The sequence below is a fragment of the Balaenoptera physalus genome, assembly GCF_965194825.1.
Source record: "Balaenoptera physalus genome assembly, chromosome: 4".
NCBI classification, from domain to species: domain Eukaryota; kingdom Metazoa; phylum Chordata; class Mammalia; order Artiodactyla; family Balaenopteridae; genus Balaenoptera; species Balaenoptera physalus.
In genome coordinates, this window is record NC_138891.1 from 110,006,298 (window position 1) to 110,025,360 (window position 19,063).

The 19,063-nt window shown below is 31.4% G+C and overlaps 1 long non-coding RNA gene across 1 annotated transcript in view; it reads right to left on the reverse strand.

Annotated features, from left to right (window-relative positions):
* Positions 1-3,260: 3,260 nt before the first annotated feature.
* Positions 3,261-19,063, reverse strand: part of LOC309660155 — a 498,632-nt gene continuing 482,829 nt past the window's right edge. Inside the window, exon 3 of the long non-coding RNA XR_014263215.1 lies at positions 3,261-18,603. This is a non-coding gene — a long non-coding RNA (uncharacterized lncRNA). The remainder of the gene's footprint in view (positions 18,604-19,063) is intronic.

Consider the following 19,063-nt stretch of genomic DNA (forward strand, 5'->3'; position numbering starts at 1 on the left):
TATAGTTGTTCTCCAGTTTGTGAGTCACCCACCCTGTGGTTATAGCATTTGATTTTTTTGAGATTGTGCCCCTCCTACCATCTCATTGTGCCTTCTCCTTTGTCTTTGTATGTGGAGTATCTTTTTTGGTGAGTTCCAGTGTCTTCCTGTCAATGATTGTTCAGCAGTTAGTTGTGATACCAGTGCCCTCACAAGAGGGAGTGAGCACACATCCTTCTACTCCACCATCTTGAACCAGTCTGTTCAAATACATTTTTGGGGGAATTTACAGAAGAAATAAAATGAGCTGGAGGAACTTACAGCATTAGTTGAAGATGAAAAGATTATTATAAGTAAAACTTTAGGAAAGCTAAGTGAGAAAGGTAATTTTGCTTTAGATGATAATTGGGATAAAATTATATTTAATATAATTAGGCTAAAGACTTTTATAAGAGGACAGTTGTAAATATTGAAGCTCAAAATATTTGATGAATGATTATATATGTTATATTATTAACTCACATTGAAATATACTTGAAATATATAAATATAAATATATAAATACACAATTAAGTTTTATGATGTTTATACATGTCTGTCACTGGTTTTAATTTTCTATTATAGACCCATAGATGTTTTGGTAGAGCTACTAAAATCCTCTAATGGTAATATTATTTTTTTTAATTATAATGTTTTGGTCAACTATTAAGAACTTATTTTGCAACAAGAAGTCTTTAAAGCATAAAGTGACAAATTAAGTGTCAAAGTACTATCTGTAAAAATTTTGGAAATAGTCTTCCCGGACTATAATGAACCTTAAAAATCAGAACATTGTACAAATATCATGTCACATTGCAAAGACACTGTGACTTTTTTACTATTAAATGTGCTTTTGACATTGCTGAATCCTTATAAATTATTATTATTTTTAAACTGGATGGTGTCCAGATTGGGGGGAATCATACTGAAATATTGTAGCCAAAAAATCCTCTATGTGACTCACAGTTACATCATACAGAAGAAATGATTAAAGGAAAAAATATCACCTCCAGGTATGAAGCAATTTCCACAAGAAAATACATGAGATGCAATTACTCTCTGGTACCAGACCTGAAAAGAACTGACAGGTAGACATTAGTGCTGTAATTGTAGTCCAGAATCTTTCAGTGAAGAGGGTTGATTAAGTTGCCTTAAATTAGAGGTGTTCAAACAGTGAAATATCCTTTATTCATTTATTGCCATAGGGATCAGTACACATGAGAAAAGAAATTATCTGAAATCTAGATTAAGTATTCAGTGGCCAAATTAAATCTATACCAAATTTAGCAAACTAGTTGCTTGACTGATACTGTGAAAGACCCCAAGAAATAAATCTGTTTTAGCCATGTGATACTACTCTCTTAGAATTTTACTTGGTGCACTGTATAGGGAATGTATTCAGTATCAGGTTTTAGTAATTAAGATTATTTTAATAATATATTCTTTCCTTAGATACTGAGATAACTGAAAAATTTTCTGAGACAGTCATTTAAGCATTGTTTATACCCTACTATGGCCATTTATTTTGCTTGTAATATTCCACTTCAAATACTTCCTTTAATTTGATTTTATCCCATGTTTATTGAGATATAATTGTTAGACAATAAAATTCAACTCATTTAAGTGTATACATTAGGAAATTTGACATTCATAACCCACTTTGTAACTACCTCAAAATCAAGATATAAACATTTTACTTCTTCCAAAAATCTTTTTTCATGCTACTTTGGGGTCAATCCATTCCCCCAAATCTAGGAAGCACTGCTCTGTTTTCTGTCTCTATAAATTTATATTTTATTGAATTTCAAATAAATAGAATCATACAAGATATATACTTTTGCATTTCACTCCTTTAATATAACACAATGCTTGTGATATTTGCCCATGTTTTTGGACCTGTCAGCAATTTATTCATTTTTATTACTGAGCAGTATTCCAGACTACAGATAGATCATAATTTGGTTATCTATTGACCAGGTGATGGACATTAGGGTTGTTTCCACTTTTTGTTTATTATGAACAAAGGTGCTATGAACAACACCTTTTTTGAAACTTTTTAGAAAATTGAAGTACAGTTAATTTGCAATGTTCTGTTAGTTTCAGGTGTACAGCAAAATGATTCAGTTATATATATATGTATATATAAAACTGAATATATATATATTCTTTTTCAGATTCTTTTCCCTTACAGGTTATTATAAGATGCTTCATAGAGTTTCCTGTGCTATACAGTAGGTTCTTCTTGTTTATCTATCTTACATTGAATATATAATAGTGTGAATATGTTAATCCCAAATTCCTAATTTACCTCTCCCTGCACCCACCACTGTCCCCGTTGGTAACCACACGTTTGTTTTCTATGTCTGTGAATATTTCTGTTTTGTAATTAAGTTTATTTTTACATTTTTTTAGATTCCACTTATAAATTATATCATGATATTTGTCATTCTCTGACATTTCACTTAGTATGAACATCTCTAGGTCCATTGATATTGCTGAAATGGCATTATTTCATTCTTTTTTATGTCTGAGTAATATTTCATTGTATAAATATATAGCATATATTCTTTATCCACTCATCTGTCCATGGACATTTTGGTTGCTTCCATGTCTTGGCTATTGTAAATAGAACTGCTATGAAAAATGAGGCATATGTATCTTTTCAAATTAGAGTTTTCTCCAGATATATGCCCAGGAGTGGATTGCAGGATCATATGATAACTCTATTTTTAGTTTCTTAATGAACCTCCATACTGTTCTCCACATTGGCTGTATCAATTTACATTCCTGCCAACAGTGTATAAGGGTTCCTTTCCAGCATTTTCCACACCCTTTCCAACATTTATTATTTGTAGACTTTTTGATGATGGCCATTCTGACTGGTGTGAAGTGATACCTCATTGTAGTTTTGATTTGCATTTCTCTATTAATGATGTTGAGCATCTTTTTCTGTGCCTGTTGGCTATCTGTATGTCTTCTATGGAGAAATGTCTATTTAGATCTTCTGCCCATTTTTTGATTGGGTTGGTATTTTTGGTTGTTGTTGTTATTAAGCTGTTATTAAGGGTTTTTTTGTGTGTGAGCTGTTTTGTACATTTTGGAAATTAATCTCTTGTTGGTAGCATCATTTGCAAATATTTTCTTCCAGTCCACAGACTGTCTTTTCATGTTGTTTATATTTTCCTTTGTTGTGCAAAAGCTTTTAAGTTTAATTAGGTCTCACTTGTTTATTTTTGTTTCTATTTCCATTATTCTAGGAGATGGATCCAAAAAGTATTGCTGCGATTTATGTTCAACAGTTTTCTGCCTGTGTTTTCCTCTAAGAGTTTTATAGTATCCAGTCTTACATTCAGGGTTTTAATCCATTGTGAGTTTATTTTTATATATGGTGTTAGAGAATTTTCTAATTTCATTCTTTACATGTAGCTGTCCAGTTTTCCCAGCACCACTTATTGAAGAGACTCTTTTCTCCATTGTATATTATTGCCTCTTTTTTTTGTAGATTAACTGACCATAAATGTGAGGGTATATATCTGTTCCTTCTATCCTGTTCCAATGACCTACATGTCTGTTTTTGCGCCGGTACCATAATGTTTTGATGACTGTAGCTTTGTAGTGTAGACTGAAGTCAGGGAGTTTGATTCCTTCAGCTCCATTCTTCTTTCTCAGGATTGCTTTGGCTATCCAGGGTCTTTTGTGTATCCATACAAATTAAAATTATTTTTTGTTCTAGTTCTGTGAAAAGTGTCATTGGTAATTTGATAAAGATTGCATTGAATCTGTAGATAGCCTTGGGTAGTATGTTCATTTTAACAATGTTGATTCTTCCAAACGAAGAACATGGTATGTCTTTCCATCCATTTTATATCATCTTCAGTTTCTTTCATCTGCATCTGATAGTTTTTGGAGTACAGGTCTTTTGCCTCCTTACAAGGGTTTACTCCTAGGCATTTTAATATTTTTATGCAATGGTATGAATAACACCTTCCGATGTAGCATACAGTTTATTTCTCATGGTTAAATACCTATGATTTGGATTGCTGCGTATGTTTTACTTTTTAAAACACTGGCAACCTGGTTTTCTAAAGTGATTGTAGCATTTTTTACTCCTATCAACTATCTCTGAGAACTTCAGTTGTACCACATAATTACCAACACATGTTATTTCAGTCTTCTTAATTTTAGCCATTCTGGTATGAATGTCATGGTATCTTATTGTGATTTAAATTCCCATTTTCTTAATCATTAATGATCTTGCAGCTTAATGTGCTTACTGTCCATTCATATATCTTTGAAGTGTCAGGTCAGTTTTTCCCATTTTTAAATGATTTTGGTTTTCCTGTTTTTTGAATTTTAAAAGACCTTTGTAAATGCTGCATACAAACTTTTCCTCAGATTATGAATTCTGAATATTTTTCCTATTTTTTACTTATATTTTCATTTCCTTAATTGTATCTTTGGAAGAGGAAAAGAGTTGTTAATTTTGATGAAGTACTTTATATAACTTTTAATTTTATAACCCGTGCTTTTGTGCCTTCTTCAATTAATCTTTGTCTATTGCAAGGTAACAAATATTTTCCCCTCTTTCCTTATAGAATTATTATAATTTAGGCTTTTATATTTAGGTCTATATTGTATGATGTAAATTTCAGCATTATTAAAAAAAAAGAAAATTTAGATATCCAGTTGTTCCAGCACTTTGTGTTTAAAAAAATCTATATTTAGTCCTTTGAATTATGCTGTTAATTTCAAACATTAATTTGCCAAATAAGTTTTGCTTTATTTCTGAATTCATTTCATTGGTCTTATATGGCTACTCTCATGTCAATGCTACTGTCTTGATTATTCTAACTTAAAAATTAGTCTAAATATAAGGTCTTTCAATTGGAACTTCAATTTACTTTTTAATATTATAAATCCTTTTTTTATATAAATTTTAGAAAAACTTTATATAGGTCTTTGACATGCCTGCTAGGATTGTAATTGAAACTTCTTTGAATCTATAAATAAAACTGGGAATAATTACAATCTTAGAAATATTGAATCTTCTAATCCATAAATACAGGATATATCTCCATTTATTTAGGTATATGTTAACTTCCATTAACAATGTTTTGTCACTTACAATATAGAGGTCTTGCATATCTTCTGTAAAATTAATCCTATTAATATAGCCATTAAAATTTTTCAGAATTTTAAAATTTTAAAGTTTTTCATAACTAATGTTATAGAAAAAAATCTGACCTGACCTGACCAAATTAGATAAAAAATCTGACATGAAGTGATGTGAGCATATTTAGGGTTATTACTTATATCATGTAATATGAATATTTTTTGTTACATAAATTTTAATTAGTCTCATACAAAGTGTTGCCCTTGACCATATTGGGGATGCAGTGTAATACAGAGTATACCTACAGTATTTCCTTAATAAATTCTGTGAAATTCAGAATTTTGGAACACATTTAACCTCAAGAAAACTAAGGGGAAAGTCAATTTTATTGACATTAAATTTTTTCTCAGGAATAATAGATTAATTGAAGCAGATACACAGATAAATTGAAACTTGGTATTTACCAACTATTTACAAATCAATGATTAAAGGACTAACGCTTCACAAATAGTCCTGGGACATTCAGTTATTGTCATGTAATAAAATTAATAGTAGACCTCTACATTACATCATCTATAAAAATAAAAAAGAACTTAAATGTATTAAACAAAATAATTAAATGTTTACAAGGAAATATTAGACAATAATACCATAACCTTGGTGTTTTGTGGGATTGCCTAAATAACACTGAAACTGTACATCATAAAGCAAAATATTGGTAAATTTGGCTTTATTGAAGTTAACATTCAATACAATAAAGAACATAACCTAAGTAAAAAGAAGTTTTGGTAGTTACAAGGAGATATTTCCAAATTATTCAACCATTTGGTGTCCAGAGTATATAATAACTTTTACAAATCAATGTGTAAAAGACTACAAAAATGAATGTGACAAAGAAATGTATTTACAAAAGATGAGTTTAGAAGAGAAAACACAAAAATTGTTGTTCACCCTCACCTGGAATCTAAAAATTATAATGAAAATATCAATAGGGAAGCATTTCTAGAGAAGGAGAAAGTCTCATTCTCTTAGTGTAGGCATGAAAATATTTTGCAAAACAATTTAGAACTATCTACTAAATTTTTACTTGTGATTTCCTATCAATAGCAACTTACTGTATAAAGATGCATGATGTGGAAATGGCCATATTGTCTGTATAATAACCACATTAAAGTAGCACAGGATAAGTTGTTTAAACAGTGACATACACCTCGCTGGTTAGTTAGCATTACAAGTGCTTCAAATACTGTTACTGTTATATCTTCTAAAAGCTTTTATTTCAGCATTATATATGTAAAAAGTATTTTCCATTGATGATTAAGGTATGTGGAATTGGTTAAAAAAAAATCTTAGTAATTATGCTGCCTTCACATGAATGAGACAAAAATATCTAGCCAACCCAGTAGTCACACATATCTTGATGTGTAGCCAACAACCTTATTAGGTGATCTAGTCCCCTATTTAATAGTGAACACTCTGTCCTGAGCCAGAAAGAATGTAATTTGATCCTGCTCTCAGGATATATTGCATCTACTTCAGAAAGACCTTTGTCTGCAAGATTTATTTTAGATTATCCAATATTAGATAATGATTTCTTGGAGTTTACTACAATGACTGTATTTTATGTGATTGCCAAGAATGAAACTGCATCTTTATTTAAAAAAAAACAAACCAAATAAAATATACAAAGTAAAAAAAAAAAAAAAACCAGAATGTTAAGATTTTCATAAATTAATAGTAAGATACATTGTTTTTCATTTATAATTATCTGAGTTTTTCCTCTATATGCAAAATAATACCAAATTAAAACCCAAAAGTGTTTGTGCCAGTTTCCATTTCCACATGGAAGGAGCTTAGAAATCATGAAGGCATTCTTAAACAAGTAAAAAATTGAACAGATTGAAAAAAAAATAACTCTTCTTTGATCTGTAAGAGAGGGGAGGACACAGGGCAAACTGCTTCCCCAAGATTGGAGAGACAGAAGAATATAGGGAGTCACTGCTTACCTGAGTAGAAAATCATAAACAGAAACCTCTATGGGAACAAGTGCTTGGGTAGGAAACCATGAACTGTAATTTACAAATTGCTGGAAATTCGGTGTAAACAGTGTGAGAGTTAAAACTTGAGAAAGACCCAGTCATAGGGTGGCTCCCACAATATTGTGAGATAGGTAAAGGAGGTCTGCCAGTTTCCCACAATAAATATCAGAGAAAAATCCCCTCCAGCTTCTGGCAGGGGAGAGCAAAGTGAACCCTTTCAAAATATACAAAAGAACTCTATTCTTAACAAGGACTGCTTTCAGGGGAAACTACTTAACCACAATCTAACTTACTGGGATATTATCAGAGCCAAAGTGATCTGGGGAAAAGGAAATACCTAACTCCAGTCACTCTAACCATCCTGTCCAACCTATGGGGAAAGAAAAAAAAAAAAAAAATGCAATGCTCACAGTTCAGAGGCATAAGCTCACTAAAAGACAGATAAAATAATAGTACTACAGAACACTTTCCCTTACCCCATACTTCACCATCACTTTACTAAAGGCCTATTTATAGCAGTTTCTTTTACCTGGTAAGTTATGTCTCATTATGAAGAAAAACTTACAAGGCTTATCAAAAGAAATTTGATACTGCTTTTGGAGACAAAGATCAGGCACCAAAACCAGATATGGCAGGGGTGTTGGAATTAGTAGACTGTGAGTTTAAAATAGCTATAATTAATATGCTAAGGACTCTAATGAAGAAGGTATACAGCATGTAAAAACAGATGGTCAGTGTAAGCAGAGACATGGAAATCCTAGAAAAAAGAACAAAAGAGAAATACTAGAGGTCAAAAGCATTGTAGCAGAAATTAAGAATGTTTTTTATTTGCTTATTAGTGGACTGGAAAAGGATGGGGAAAGAATTTCTGAACTAGAGAATATACCAATAAAATCCTTGAAAACTGAAAGGCAAAGAGAACAAAGAATAAAAACAGAAAAGGATGTCTAAGGATTGTGGGACAACTGTAAAAGATGTAACATACACTTAATGAGAATATCAAGTGGAGAAAAAAGAACAGATATGGTGTTTGAAAAAATATTAGCTAATAATTTCCCCAAATTTATGTCAGACACCAAACCACAGGTCTAGGAAGCTCAGAGAAGCCAAGTTTAATAAATGTCCAGAAAGCTACATCTAGGAATATTATTTTTGAACTACAGAAAACCAAAAATACAGGAAAATTCCTGTAAAAAGGGGGATAAAACACCTTACCTATAGAAGAACAAGATAAGAATTGTTTCCAACTTCTCAGAAAATATGCAAAAGAGAGAGTAGAGTGAAATATTAAAAGTATTGACAGAAAAGAGAACCGTGAACCTAGAAATTCTGTAAAAAGCAAAATTATCTTCAAAAGTAAAGGAGACATAAAGACTTTTTCAGACAAACAAAAATTGAGGGAGTTTGTTACCAGTAGATGTGCCTTGCAAGAAATGTTAAAAGAAGTTCTTTAGAAAGAAGGAAAATAATATAGTTCAAAAACCTGACTATATATATATATATATATATATATAAGCAAAGCATTAAAGAAGGAATAAGTGAAGATTACATCTATTATTCTTACTCTTAATAAATAAGTAAGACTTAGTACAAATAGCAATACCAATAATGTATTTGATTATGTAACTTATGTATATATTTTATGTATTACACATACGATTATATATATTATATATGTGGTATATATAATAATTTATTGATATATATATGCACTTATGTATGCTTATATATAAGTGAAATGAATGGTGACAATGATACAAGGGATGGAAAGGAGGAATTAGAATTATTTTGTTATTATGAGGTACTCTCACTACCCACGAAGAAGTATAGTGTTATGGGAAGTGGATTTTGATTACATATAAGTGTATGTTAATAACCCTCGGAAAACCACTATTTTTTTTTTTTAAAGAACTAAACTGCTATGCTATAAAAGGAGAGAAATTCGAGCTATATAAAATGCTCAGTTAAAATCACAAAAGGCAGAAAACGAGTGGAAGGCAAAATAGGAACAAAGACTAAGGACACAAAAAGAAAACGTTAAGAAATATGGTAGATATTAATCGAGTTATTTCAATAATCACTTTGAATGTCAGTGGTCTAAATGCACCAATTAAAAGATAGAGATTGTCAGAGTTTGTCCAAAAAAGTACTCAACTATATTTTGTCTTTAAGAAACCCATTTTAAATATAAAGACATGTAGATTAAAAGTGAATGGATGTAGGAAAATGTATTAATACTAATCAATACTGTACTAAGACTCATCAAAAGAAATAAGGAATAGCTCTATTAATTTCAGGTTGAACTGACTTCAAAGGAAGGAAAGTTATCAGGAATAATGAAGTGTGTTAGATAACTATAAAGAGATCAGTTATCCAAAAACATAACAATGAAAAGGATATTTGCCTAACAATAGAGCATCAACTAAAGGAGATGGGAACTAACAGAACTACAAAGATAAATAGATCCACTGTCATAGTTGGAGGCTTAAACACTCCTCTATCATAAGTGGACAAATATACAACAGGAAAAATTCAGCAAGGACATATTTGACTTCAACAACACCATCAATCAACTGGAGATAATTGACATCTATAGACTACTTCATCCAATACAGCAGAATACAAATTTTTCTGAAGCTCACATGAAACTTTCACGAAAATGGATCACATTATGGGCTATAAAACTCACCTTAACAAACTGAAAATAATAGAAATCACCTGATGTTTGCTCTCAGAGCACAATGAAATTAAACTATAAATCAATGACAGAAAGATAAATGGAAAATTCCAACATACATGCAGAGTAAATGACACACATCTAAACAATATATAGATCAAAGAAGATATCTCAAGAGAAATAAAAAATATTTTGAACTAAATTAAAATAAAAACACAATTTATCAAAATATGTGAAATTAATGAAGAGCACTGATTACAGGGACACTTATAGCATTAAATGCATATGTTAGAAAAGGAGAAAGATCTAAAATCATTGTTTCCATATAGGAAACAGGAAGAACAAGAGCAAATTAAATCCAAGTAAATAGAAGAAAATAAATAAGAATTAGAACAGAAATCAATCAAATTGAAACTAGAAAATCAATATAGAAAGTAAAACAAAAAGTTTGTTCTTTAAGAGAATATGTCATTTAAAAGAGTGACAGAGGAATGGATAAAGAAGGTGTGGTACATATATGCAATGGAATATTACTCAGCCATCAAAAAATGAAATAATGCCATTTGCAGTAACATGGATGTACCTAGAGATTATCATACTAAGTGAAGTAAGTCAGACAGAGAAAGACAAATATCATATGATATCACTTATATGTAGAATCTAAAAAGGTGATGCAAATGAACTTATTTACAAAACAGACTCACAGACTTCAAAAACAACTTTATGGTTACCAAAGAGGAAAGTTGGGGGGGGGGGATATATTAGGAGTTTGGGATTAACATATACACACTACTATATATAAAACAGATAATCAACAAGGACCTACTGTATAGCACAGGGAACTCTACTCAATATTCTGTAATAAGCTACATGAGAAAAGAATCTGAAAAAGAATGGATATATGTATATGTATAACTGAACCATTTTACTGTACACCTGAAACTAACACAATATTGTAAATCATCTACACCTCAATATAAAATAAAAATAAAAATAAAGATCAATAAAATTATGTCTCTAGACAGGCTAACTAAGAAGAAAAGAGAGAGGACCCATGATAGTAATATCAGAAAGGAAAGAGAAGAAACCACTGTGGATCCTATGGACATTAAAACAATAATCAAGGAACACTATGAACTAATCTAAGCTCACAAATTTAATAACCTAGATGAAATGGCTCAATTCCTTAAAAGACACAATTTGCCAAAGTTCACACAGCAACAATTAGACAACTAATAGGACTGTATCTATTTAAAATTTAATCAATAATTAATTACCTTCCAAAACTAAAAAACAGCCACAGGTGGATAAACTAGGGAATTCTACCAAACATTTAAGGAGAAAATTATACCAATTCTCTACAATCTCTTTCAGAAGATAGAAACAGAGGGATACTTCCTAACTGATTCTATGAGGACATCACTACACTAATGGAACCAGACAAAGATATTAAAAGGAAACAAAACAAACTACAGACCAGTATCTCTCATGAACACAGATACAAAAAACTCTCGACAAAATAATAACAAATCAAATCCAACAATATACAAAACAATTATATACCATAAACACCTGGGATTTAGTCCAGGTATGCAAGGCTTGTTCAATATTCAAAAATCAATGTAATTCATCACAACAGGCTAAAGGAAAAAAAAATCATGTTCATATTAATTGATGCAAAAAAGCATTTGACATTTGACAAAATTCAACACTCATTCATGATAAAAATTATCAGCAAAGTAGGAATAAAGGGGAACTTCCTCAATTTAATGTAGAATATCTACAAAAATCCTAGTGTTAACATCATAATTAATGGTGAAAAACTTGAAGTTTTCCCACTAAAATCAGTTACAAAACAAAGATGTTCCTTCACACCATTCTTTCTCAACATCATACTGGAAGTTCTAGGTAATACAACTAGACAAGGAAAGGAAATAATAGATAAACAGATGAGAAGAAAGAAATAAAATTGTCTTATTTACAAATGACATGATCATCTATGTAGAAAGTCCAACGGAATAGACCAAAAATCTCCTTAAGCTACAAGCAATTATAGTAAGGTTGCAGGATACGAAATTAATATATAAAAGTCAATTGCTTTACTGTAAAGCAACGAGCAAGTGGAATTTGAAATTAAAGAAAAAACAATACCATTTACATTAGCGTGCTCTCAAAATGAAAAACTTATATATAAATCTAATAAAATATGTGTAAGATAAATATGAAAAAAGCTACAAAAGTCTGATGAACAAGGACAAAAATCTAAATAATGTCCCATGTTTATGGACAGGAAATCTCAATATTGTAAAGATGTCATTTCTTCCAAAATTGATGTATAGCTTCAATGTAATCTCAATCAAAATTCCAGCAAGTTATTTTGGTATATCCACAAACTCAATTCTAAAGTTTATACAGAGAGACAAAAGACCCAGTATAAATGAAAAAATATTGAAGGGAAGAACAAAGTAGGAGGAGTGATACTACCTGACTTCAAGACTTACTATAAAGCTACAGTAATCAAAATAGTGTGATACTGAAAGAATAGACAAAAATTAATGGGACAGAATAGAAAGCCTAGAAATAGATGAATATAAATATAAATGAAATTCACTGATCTTTGACGAAACAAAGGCAATACAGTGGAGCAAGGATAGTCTCTTCAACAAATGGTGCTAGAACAACTAGGGATCCACATGCTAAAATATAAATCTAGACAAATCTTATAAGTAAAATGGATCACAGATCTAAATGTAAAATGCAAAGCTAGTAAACTCCTAGAAGACAATAAGAGAGTAAAACTAGACAACCTTGGGAATGGTGATCACTTTTTTAGATACAATACCAAAAGAATGGTCCATGAAATAAATGACAATGTGGACTTCACTAAAATTAGAAATTTATGCTCTGCAAAATACAATGTCAAGAGAACAAGACAAACCACAGACTAGGAGAAAATGTTGAAAAAGACACATGTGATAAAGGACTGTTAATTCAAAATACACAAAAATCTTTTTATCTCAACAATAAAGACATACAAATGTGATTAAAACTGGGCCTAAGACCTTAACAGATACCTCACTGAAGAGGATATACAAATGGCACATAAGCATATGAAAAGATGCTCCACATCATATGTCATCAGAGAAAGGCAAATTAAAACAACAATGGGATACCACTATACACCTCTTAGAATAGCCCAAATCTAGAACACTGACAATACTAAATGCTGGTAAGATGTAGAGCAACAGAAACTCTTACACATTTCTGGCATGAAAGCAAAATTGTGTAGCAACTTTAGAAGACAGTCTGCTGGTTACTTATAAAACTAAACATAATATTATCATAGAATCCAGCAGTGATGTTTTTGGTTATTATCCAAAGGAATTGAAAAACTTATATGTTTACACAGAAACCTGTACCTGGATGTGTATATCAGCTTTATTCATAATGCTAAAAGTTGGAAGCAACAAAGATGTCCTTCAGTAGGTAAATGGATAAATAAACTGTAGTACATTCAAACAATATAATATTATTCACTAAAAATAAATGAGCAATCAAACCATGAGAAGACATGTAGGAACCCTAAATCCATAATGCTTAGTGAAAGAAGCTAGTTTGAAAAGAATACATGATTTATAATTCCAATTTATAATTCTGGAAAAGGCAAAACTGTGGAGACAGTTAAAAAATCAGTAGTTGCCAGGGCTTAGGGGGTCAGGAATGAATAGACAGAAGCAGAGGATATTTAGAGCAGTAAAGATACAGTGTATGACACCATAATGATAGATACATGTCATAGATTTATTCAAACCCGTAGAACCATAAAATGTACAACACAAACAGTGAACCATAAATGTAAACTATGGACTTCAGGTAATCTAGTTGTGTCAATGTAGGTTCATCAGTGGTAACAAATGTACCACCTCATGGTAGTCTGTTGATAATAAGGGAGACTATTAACGAGTGGGACAGAGAATATATGGGAAATCACTATATGTAATTTTCTCTCAATTTTGCTTAAAAAAATACTTAAGATATTTTTTAGAAAACAGTGTAATTAAACAAACAACATTAAATCAATAATTACCAGTGATCTAAGGATGGCCACAATTTAAAAAATTGGCTCCTAAATCACTGTTCTTTTAGAAAAGCTAAGTTATGAAAATGCTTCATATGTTACAGTTTTTATCAATTAGTTTGAATACTTGTATTGCATTAGAAATATACAAGGAACTTAAAATGGTAAAGTGAGATTTCTCTAGTTCCCCTTTCACAGTGTAGCATTTCTATTCCACACATTTCTTTATCATGCATTTCTGCGGAGGTAGGGGGATGTGGTTCTTGACAGGAAGATAAAGATAAGAAGGTCTGTTATTTAAACTTAACACAAAATATAATTTCCTCTGTTGTTATTTAAACTTAACACAAAATAACCAGCTTTTGAAGGCCTGAGAATCCTACTGTATCATGGAAATGACATTTTTAACAATTTATTGCTTTTCTGAGACCAAGTCTCTTTCTTTCCATTCAGGGAGAAATGGGTCTCAAGGTCTTTTCAGAAAGCAAGGTTAAAATGTTACTCTTAGATGCTTTCTTGTCAACTCTCACAATGTTCACTTGCAGTTCTTAGAAATGCAAGGTTGTCTAAGATGTATAAGGGCAAAAGAGAAGAAATTTTACTCCCACATCTTCCAACTCCCTAGCTCTTTTGTACATTTAAAGACCTTGCAACATTTACTGACAGCTTTGTTGCCTGATCTCCACAACAGCATATTCACTTTGGGGATATTTGGGAGGTCTAAGACCCGTCTCTGATTTTCACAGGTGCTGTAATGGAAACATGAATTCATTACCATTGTAGAAACTTGCTTCTTCCTTATTCTTTCCAGAAAGGCTTGCAAGGGTTAAACATACATGCAACTGATTAGTCAATAGAGAAAGATATGATTTATCCATAAGAAAACAGGCCTGTATTTCTTCTGCTAGACTGGTCATGGCTGTATACTTCAATCTATTGCTTTTATTCTCATACTGTCCCTTTATCTCTGAGCCCCACTCCAAGGGCATTTGAAAATATGTATGGGCATTTCTGATAGTCAGGAAAATTAAAGAGAATTATTGTGTTTAATAAGTAAATAGTTGGTTCACCAGAATGTCAATAGTCTTCCTAGTGAGAAACATTACTGAGATGGGTTATTAGGGGTTTGTATTTTAGGGGTTTGTGTTTTTCAGAGGACACATGAGTACAATTGATGACCATATGATAGAAAATAAATTTCATAAAATTTCCATTTCCTTTTCATCTTCCACAAAATTTCTATGTATAAATGTCAATTGACATTCGTTAATCTTCATATAATTTACTCCAGGATACTGTAAAAGTTATAGAAAAAAATGAAATAAAGTACGTTTTTTTTTTTTTAGTTTTCTTGAGATATAATAGACATACAGCACTTTATAAAGATAAGGTGTACAGCATAATGACTTGAAACATGTATGTTATAAAATGATTACAACAATGTTTAGTTAACAACCATCCACTCATATAGTTAACAAAAAAATGTTTTCCTTATGATGAGAATTTTAGGATTTATTCTTTCAGCAAATTTCAAATATTCAGAAGCATTAACTATAGTCATGACGTTGTACATTATATCCCCAGTATTTATTTATCTTATAACTGGTATTTTGTACCTTTTTATTCCTTCCTTCAGTTCTACCAACCTCCACTCTCACACCTCTGGTAATCACAAATATAATTTCTTTTTCTATGAGTTTGGGTTTTTCTTTGTTGTTTTTTTTTAGATTACACATATAAGTGAGATTATATAGTATATGTCTTTCTCTGTATGACTTACTTCACTTAGGACAATGCCTTTTCTTTCCTTTTAATGTTTTTCCAGAAATGGAATTGCTGGATCACATGATAGTTCTACTTTTAAAGTTTTGAGAATCTTCTATATTATTTTCCATAGTGATTGTACCAATTATAATCCCACCAACAGTGCACAAGTGTTCCCTTTTCTCCATATCATTGCCAGCATGTCTTATCTCTTGACTTTTTGATGATGGCCTTTCTAAGAGGCATGAAGTGATATCTCGTGGTTTTGATTTGCATTTCCCTCATGATTAGTGATGAACTTCTTTTCATGTACCTGCTGGCCATTTGTGTACTTTCCTTTAAAAAACTGTCCATTTAGCTCCTTTGCCTATTTTTTAATTGGATTATTTGTTTTTGTTGCTATTTGTCTTTATATTTTGTATATTAACCCTTTATCAGATATATGCTTTGAAAATATATTTCCATTCTATAGGTTGCATTTTTACTTTAATTTTTTTTTCTGTGCAGACTTTTTTAGTTGATATAGTACCACTTGTTTATTTTCTAGTTTGTTGCTTGTGCTTTAAGTGTCATATCCAAAAAATCATTGCCGAGGCCCATGTCAAGGAGTAATTTTTCTGTTTTCTTCTAACAGTTTTATGGTTTCCGGTCTTACATTTAAGTCCTTAGTTTATTTCAAGTTAATTTTTGTGAGTGGTGTAAGATAGTGGTCTTGTTTTATTCTTTTACCTGTGAATATCCAATTTTCCCAGCACCATGTATTAAAGATACTGTCTTTTCTATATTGATTATTCTTGGATCCCTTGTCAAAAATTAGTTCACCGTATATGCTTGGGTTTATTTCTCAGCTCTCAGTTCTGTCCAGTTGGTTTATCTGTCTGCTTTTATGCCAATATTGCACAGTTTTTATTACTGTAGCTTGATATAACTATTATATAGATTTAAATGAGGTAGTGCGATGTCTGATGTGTTCTTTTCTCTCAGGATTTCTTCAGCTATTCAAGGTCTTTTGTGATTGCATATAAATTTTAGAATTTTTTGTACTTCTATACAAAATGCCATTTCTATCTTGATAGGGAGTGCACTGAATCTATAGATGGCTTTTGGTAGCATTCACATTTTAACAATATTAATTCTTCCCATCTATGAACACTGGATACTTTTCCATTTTTCTTGTGTTTTCTTTGATTTTTTTAAATCAATTTCTGATAGTTTTCACAGTAAAGATTTTTAGCCTCCTTGGTTAAATTTATTCCTAAATATTTTTGGTTTTGATATTGATATTTATTTTTAATATATTCTTAATATTGCAAGTGGCATAATTTTTATTTACAAGTAATTCATTGTTGGTGTATAGAAACACTACTGGCTTTTTGGGGTTTTTTTTGTTTTTTTAAATCTTGCTTATACTGTGTCATCTATTTATTTATTTATTTATTTATTTATTTATTTATTTTTGGCTGTGTTGGGTCTTCGTTTCATGCGAGGGCTTTCTCTAGTTACGGCAAGCGGGGGCCACTCTTCATCGCGGTGCGCGGGCCTTTCACTATCGCGACCTCTCTTGTTGTGGGGCACAGGCTCCAGACGCACAGGCTCAGTAGTTGTGGCTCACTGGCCTAGTTGCTCCGTGGCATGTGGGATCCTCCTAGACCAGGGCTCGAACCCGTGTCCCCTGCATTGGCAGGCAGATTCTCAACCACTGCGCCACCAGGGAAGCCCCACACTACTGGTTTTTGTATGTTAATTTTGTGTCATACAACTTTACTGAATTTGTTGATTGGATCTAACAGTTTTTTGGTGGAGTCTTTAGCATTTTCTATGTATAAATTCATGTCATATGCAAATAGAGACAATTTTACTTCTTCCTTTCTAATTCTGATGCCTTTTTAAAAGTTATTTTATTTTTAATTTTTTTGCCTCACTGCTCTAGCTAGAACTTTCAGTAAGTGGTAAGAGTGGGCACCATTTTCTTGTTCCTGATCCTAGAGGGTAAGCTTCCAAACTTTCACCACTGAGTATGATGTTAGCTGTGGGCTTGTCATATATGACCTTTATTTTATGGAAGTACATTCCGTCTATGCCTTAATTTGTTCAGAGCTTTTATCATAAACAGATGCTGAGTTTTGTCAGATGCTTTTTCTGCATCTATTTATCTCATCATATGATTTTTTTTCTTTCATATTATTAATGTTATGTATCACATTGATTGATTTGTGTATGTTGAAGGATCCTTGCAGCCCAGGGATAAATTCCACTTGATAATGGTGAATGATCTTTCTAATGTCTTGCTAAATTTGGTTTGCTAGTATTTTATTGAGAATTTTTGCATCTATATTCATTACGGACATCAACCTGGAGTTTTCTTTTCTGGTATTGTTCTTTTCTGACTTTGGCATCAGGGTAATGCTGGCTTTGTAAAATGAGTTTGGGAATGTTCCCTCCTCTTCAATTTTTTTGAAGAATTTGGGAAGGATTGACCTTAATTCTCCTTTAAAAGTTTCACTGGTAAAATTCACCAGTGAAGTCATCTGGTCTGGGGCTTATCTTCATTGGGAGATTTTTGATTACTGATTCAGTCTACTTATTAGTAATTAGTTTTTTCAAATTTTCTGTTTCTTTCTGAGTCAATCTTGGTAGGTTATATGTTTCTAAGACTTTTTCCATTACTTCTAGGTTGTCAAGTTTGTTGGCATTTAGTTGTTCTTAGCTGTCAGTTATGAATCTTAGTATTTCTGTGGTATGAATAGAAATGTCTTCTTTTCCTTTTATTATTTGAATTAGATCCTCTCCTTTTTTTCTTGGTTAGTCTAGGTAACAGTTTGTCAATTTTGTTTACCCTTTCAAAGAACCAGTTCAGTTTGGTTACCATTTCTATTGTTTTCTTATTCTCTATTTTATTTATTTCTGCTTAAATCTTTATTTCCTTCCTTCTGATAAATTTGAGCTAAGTTTATTGGTTTTTTTCTAGGTTTTTAAGGCATAGAGTTAGGGTGTTTATTTGGAATTTTTATTGTTTCTTAATATATGATTTACTGCTTAGAACTGCTTTTGCTGCATCTCATAAGTTTTGGTATGTTGTGTTTCCATTTTTGTTCATCCCAAGATATTTTTTATTCCCCCTTTAATTTCTTCTTTGATCTATTGGCTTTTCAGGAGAGTGTTGTTTAATTTCTATATATTCATGAATTTTCCAATTTTCCTCCTGTTATTGATTTCTAGTTTCATACAGTTGTGGTCAGAAGAGATACTTGGTATGTTTCAATCTTCTTGAATTTGCTAGGTCTTGTTTTGTGGCCTAATATATTGTCTATCCTAGAAAATGGTCCCAGTGTGATTGAGAAGAATATGTATTATGCTATTGACAGATAGAATGT